The sequence below is a fragment of the Dipodomys spectabilis genome, unplaced genomic scaffold (assembly GCF_019054845.1).
Source record: "Dipodomys spectabilis isolate Male_0828 unplaced genomic scaffold, ASM1905484v1 ptg000031l, whole genome shotgun sequence".
NCBI lineage: Eukaryota > Metazoa > Chordata > Mammalia > Rodentia > Heteromyidae > Dipodomys > Dipodomys spectabilis.
The window spans coordinates 407,988-414,314 of record NW_024870708.1 but is presented as its reverse complement, the minus strand read 5'-3'; positions in this window follow the sequence as shown (position 1 = coordinate 414,314).

Sequence of the window (6,327 nt, the reverse complement as noted above, 5' to 3'; positions counted from 1 at the left end):
GGGCAACCAGCCCTTGAGAAGCTCTTTTGTTCTCTAACAATTGCAGATGGCGATACTCCAGCTGTTTGCTGTCCTGACCCTCCCAGTCCTGGCAATGGCCCTAAGGAATCTGCATCAACCTCAATGGTTGACCTGGGCAGTGATCAGCACTGGCAAAGCAGAAATCATCAATAGCACCACAAGAGAAGCTGTCCCTTTGACCTGATGGCCTGACCTTCATTTTGATCACCACCGTATGTCATTTTAATATTACCTGCTTTAATTGTTCTTTTACTAATTGCTTGTATGGCGGCATTGAATCCATACTTATTGTTAAACAACCACCTTTTGTTACAAGCCCCACCTCTGGACTCTGAATTGGCAAAGACTGCTATTCCATCCTTCACTAATGTTAAAGGACTGGTAATGACATTTCCTGGCCTGGTAATGCTTTTGCTAGTAGTTTTTCTATGCCTTCCTTGAATTATACGTACACTGCAAAACTTGTATGAACTTGGCCAGCCTGTTACATAAGATCAAGCTCCAAGTGAAAAAATTTCCCCCCTAGAGGAATTGCAGCCAGAGACAGGTAAGAGGGGGTGTCAGTCTAACCAACCTAATACAGGGCCTTCAGCTTTGCTCTGAAGAAGTTCCTGATGACGAGTAAGGCAGACAAGGCAATCCACCCAATGTAAGACAGGTGGGTTTGCTTCTCTAAACAAAGATGGGGGAGATGATGTTGGGAGCCATTGACAGTAAAGCTCAAAGGTCATTTTGACCCCTGTGCTAGCTTAAAGGCATGTACAAGGAACTTGCTTACTTAAAAGACACCAGGTGCCCAGGATTGCTTTGCTATGTCTGCAGTTTGTTTTAAATTTTCCTTGTTTTTCTGGACTATAGTAGAATGGCCTGAGTGTGGGGGCCCACGAGGATATACCGTGCCACATGTGTGCAACTCCCAATACCCAGGTTGCTCCCATGTTCTAAAGAGGACTACCTTACGAGATACTGATACTGACTTTTATATATGCCCAGGAAATAATTGAACTGCTTCGGACATTTCTAACTGTGGTGGGACTGATGTTTATTACTGTGCTAGGTGGGGATGTGAGGCAACTGTGACAGGATTTTGGATCATGCACAAGGGCCCTCCCTATACTTGTCTGGCGAATCTCGACCCCCAGACTTCCCTCAAACCCCCTGTGTGGCAAATCCTATTCTTACAAATGTAATCCTGTTAAAACAAGAAAAAAGTGAGGGGGAATCTGCAGGGCACATGGGCAGCAAAGAAGTGCTGAAAGAATATAGTGGGCTGAGCCCAATTTGCCTTAAGTTCAGTGCGGAACCAGCCCGTGAAAGCTTAGTTGCCTGATAGGGTGTGACCTTGACAGTGGTTGGTTCCTCTTCTTCCCCTGCCATGCCACCCACCCTTTTTGGCTTTAAAAAGGGCTGCTCTCTGTTAATAAATGAGTTTTTCTTCCTGCTTGATTTGGCTCCCCACTGTGTCTGATTGTCTCCAGAGCTGAGGGAGGCTAGGAAACAGGAGAGCACGCAGTGACCTTTCCTAGGACCCCGTTCATCTTTCCTGGAACAGACGGAGACCCAACACCTAGGTATATTTTTGCCAGTTCTTGTTTTGAACTCAAGGCCTGGGCACTGTCTGTAGCACTGTACTATTTGAGCCACAGTCCCAATTCTGACTTATTCTGTGTATGTGCTACCAAGAAATCATACCCAGGGCTTCTTGCATGTTAGACAAGCACTCTCTCATTAATCCACATTCCCAGCTCCCTCATCTTTTCCTTAATGGGTTTTTTACATAAGTATGCTGCCATTTTACATCCCCAAGTTTAATTTTCTGAATACTGGTTACTTCTACGAAACCTGATCTTCTCTTCCCCTGCCTGATTTGTTACTGTTCCTGCATTGGCCTCATAATAAAATGTAAATAAAATCGGCTGAGAGCGTCAGTGTATCATATAAGGACACAGGCCTGGAACCCTGGAAGAGAAAAGCCATGGGCCTGAAATGAAGAGAATGATGCAGTATGCATAAGGAGCATAACTGAAAAATAAATCAGTAAATAAAAGGAGAAGCATTACGTAAGGTCTGTTTGCATTCTGGGAGGTAGTATACAGACTAAGTAGGTAGAGCACTGAAAAATTTTTGTGGCCATACTAGGGCTTAAACTCAGGGCCCCATGCGTTTCTCAGCTGTTTTTCCCAAGGCTGAGGCTTTACCACTGCCACAGCTCCACTTCCAGCCATCTGGTCGTTAATTGGACATAAGCGCCTCCAAGGTTTTCCTTCCTGATCAGGCCTGTGAATCCTGCTCGGCTTTCTCTCTTACAGCTGGAGCTCTACTCTCTGGACCACTGGACCACTTCTGGTTTTCTGGTGGTTTATTGGAGATAAGAGTCTCACAGAATTCCTGCTCAGGCTGAATTTGAACGGCAATCTCGCAAACAAGATTCAATCGGGTTTCCTCAGGATGACACCAAGGAGCCCCTCCACACAAAACCTTAGTCTAAATCTCGAGAGGCACTAGAGAAAAAGAGATACATGAAGATGAGTCTAGTGTGTTCTAGATACTTAAGGTTGGAGACACACAACACTCATAATTATTAGATCATTTTATAGACAAAAGGATCAATGAAGACAGTATAAGGATCTCTCCAGCTTTTGGTCCTCTCATCTTGAGACAGCAAATTCACTGCAGCTCAATGCTAAGTGACAGAACGTGCTTGTCCTGTGGACATCTGCTCCCAAATCCTGTGACACTCTTTTCTTACTTTTGGCTTCAAACCTGTGACCGAGAGGAGAAGATGAGGAGAGAAAATCCTTTTCAGAGAAAACAGCTATAAAGAACATTGGGTAGATAATTTATAAACTCAAACCTTTGGAATGACCCTGTTAAGAAGACAGATTGTCCAGATGAAAAAATGAAGAAGAAAAGAAAGAAGGTGCCAGTCGCTTCTCACTGTAATCCCAGCTTCTCAGGAGGCTGAGGTATAGAGAATCTGAGTTTGAACCCAGCAAGTATAGCAAAATCCATGACACTGTTATTTCTAAGAGATCACAGGAAAACCAAGAAGTGGGTCTGTGATTTAAAGTTAATGCAGTACCCTTGAACAAAAGGAGTTCAGGGACAATGCTTAGGCTCATAGTTCAACCCCAGCACTTGCCCCTCAAAAAGAGCCTGTTCTCCATGTCTTTGGGTATATATGGATATATTCCTATAGGTGAAGCTCCAGAGTAGTTATGATGAATGGCATCAAGCTAGGAAATTTGTATTCAATAAAATGATTTCATAACAGAGACTGCTTTCATGACAGTGCATAATACAGAGCTCTCCTCACTGTTCCCAGTCTGCATCACAGGCCTGCTGGAAGAAGTCTCTCTCATTGTCTCGACAGGCAGACAAAAGCCCTCACTCCTGTACAGCTGTGTAACAAACAACTCCATCTGGGTCAGATAGTGAGGATGATTTGGGGCGGGCTCTGAAGGTCAGGAGAAAAAGGTCTCTTTGTATCCCAAACTATCTCTCTCCCCAGTGCTCTGGTTTGACAGGAATCCTTCATTTGTGCCACCTCCTGTGGCAGGCCAAGTCCTGTGCACTTATCCTGCCTTTCTGAGACTATATTCCGGTGTTCAGATACAATGCTCAATATAATTCAAGAGTCCTCCTGGCAGACAACTAGGGCACTGAACTTAATTGTTTCATTGCCTGTGATGATGGGCCTATGATGCCTCTCCTAGGTTTCTGGAAGCTTGGGAAATCCAAGCACATATCTGATATCACAAAGCTTCCTCTCATCTAGGGCTGGTGAATCTCATCAGGTTTTGAAACATTTGCCCTCTCCTAGTTGGGCCCTGGGTGGCTAGGTTTTGGGGTTGAACACAGGGCTCGAGTGCTGACCATGAGCTCAGTGCAGAAGCCCGGTGCTTTACCATTTTGTGTAACAGCATCAATTCTAGTCTGTGTGTGTGTGTGTGTGTGTGTGTGTGACAGAGAGAGAGAGAGAGAGAGTGTGTGTGTGTGTGTGTGTGTGTGTACGCACGCAGATGCACAGGATGCACCATTCTTGGAGGTTGAACTCAGTACCTGAGCACTGTACCTAATTTCTCTTGCACCATCATAACCTTCTCCCACTTGAACCACAGAGCTACTTCAGTATTTTTTTTACTGTTGTGGTCCTGAGAAATCAAACCCAGGGTTTCATATTTGCAAAGCATTCTACCCCTAAGGCACATTCCCAGCCCTCTACTTCAGGTATGTTAGTTTGTTTCTCTATATTTTTATTATTGTAGGAGTTGATGTCTGGGGCTGGATGCTGTCCTTGAGCTCTTCAGCTCAAGTCTTGTGCTCTACCATTTGAGCCAAACACCATTTCAGCTTTTCTGGTGGTCCATTGGAGCTAAGTGTCTCAAGGAGTTTCCTGCCCAGGCTGGCTTTGAACTATGATCCTCAAATCTCATCCTCCTGAGTAGATAGGATGACAGCCATGAGTGACAAGCACCTAGCTTCCACTTTAGGTTTCTTAGTGGTGAACTGGGACCTTTTGTGTCTGGGATAATTTGGAACCCTGATCCTCAGATATCAGCTTCCTGGGAAGGCAGGATGAGAGACCTCAACTATAGACCCCTAGGCTATGGCATCTGCTGCAAGGGAGTCCATGGCTCCAAGCGGTGGAGTGCTAACCATGAGCCCAAGAGGTAAGGGTCAGAGATTCGGCCCCTATTTCAAGGTTTATGACTGAGAAAAAACAAAACAAAACAATTGTCTGAAGTAGACAACTCACTAGTCTACAGTAATACATAATTTTGTCCCTGCCATGGATACATATATGAGCCTCAATATTCTTGTCTGCATAATCATCTCAGTGGGGAGATCTTACAAGGACCCAGTGAAAGAATGCACCTGGTGAAGGACACAGCACATGGCACTCTTTGCATGATTCAGCACAGAGCATCCTGTAAAAGACTCAGCACCCAGCACCCAATGCAGGACTCAGCACACTGCAACCTGTGAAGGACTCAGCACATAGCACCATGTGCAGGACTCAACACAGAGTACCCTATGGTTGACTCACACATAGCTCTGTTCCACAAGCTGTCATTATACTTAGGGCGCTCTAATCAATATCACTATTCTTTCAGGAACATTTCACAAACCACACAAGTTCACAGCTAACTGTTTAGTGAGATTTTTTTTGGGGGGGGGTTAGTCATGGAGATTGAGTTTAAAGATTGGGGATATTATTGTTCTAATAACATTTGCACAAGGCTAGAACTCTACCACTTTGAGCCACATTTCAAAGAGTCTAGGAGACTTCCTGCTAGGTTTTAAAGGCCCAGAGAGGCCAGGATGTTGGAGGTAAGCCAGGGTAAGCCAGGATGATGGGGGTAACCCATGGAGCTGGGTTGCAGCAGTTTATATCTGGCTAAGTCTGTTTAGGTGGCAGCTGTCAGCATCAGACTCCTAGCTTGCTCTGTTATGTGGTATTTGAAGTCCTGTCCTTCTATAGTTGCCATTAGAACATTGTACCTCTTTTTGGCAGCAGTCCTGGGGCTTGAGTAAAGGTTTTGACACTGTCCCTAAGCATTTATGCTCAAGGGTAGACCTCAATTGATTGAAAGACAGCAGAACTTCTGGGTTTTCTGTTTATGTGGCACTGAGGATTCGAGCCCAGGTCTTCATGCTCACTAGGTGAGCACTCAACAACCGAGCCCCAGGAGTGAACAAGGTATGAATAGATATTGATGTATATAAGCATTATATACACAGAAAGATGTGTGTATATTATTAATTTATAGATATTACTACCAATTATTACTTATTAAATTATGTCTCCATTTAATGATGTGTCCCAGTTAACAATTAATAAAGCATTAACTAAATTACTCAATATCCTGTTATTGTTTATCACATATGTACATACATCCATACACATAATTTCATATTTTATAGAATGAGACAAATATATATATATACATATATATTGTTAAATTATGCATCATGTGTTACTTCCAATTATTAGGTATTTATGTTTCCATGCAGTTTTTATTCTGGTAATGCTTAATTGAACTAGTCCCTGAGAGGAGACTAGAGCTGGGACAGCTTCTTTACAGGTTTTGTTTTTGTTTTAGGGATTATAGAAAAATAACAAAAACCTTGGCTCCAACCAGTCCAGTTCTTGGAATGAAAAGAATGCCTCTAGGTTCCCCTCCCCTTAACTTAACCCACCATCATTGTTTTGTTAAAGACTGACCAATTAAACAGGTAGCCTGTAATCCAGCTCATGCTGGCATGCTGGCTGACATAAACTCTACCTTTTTCACATGTATA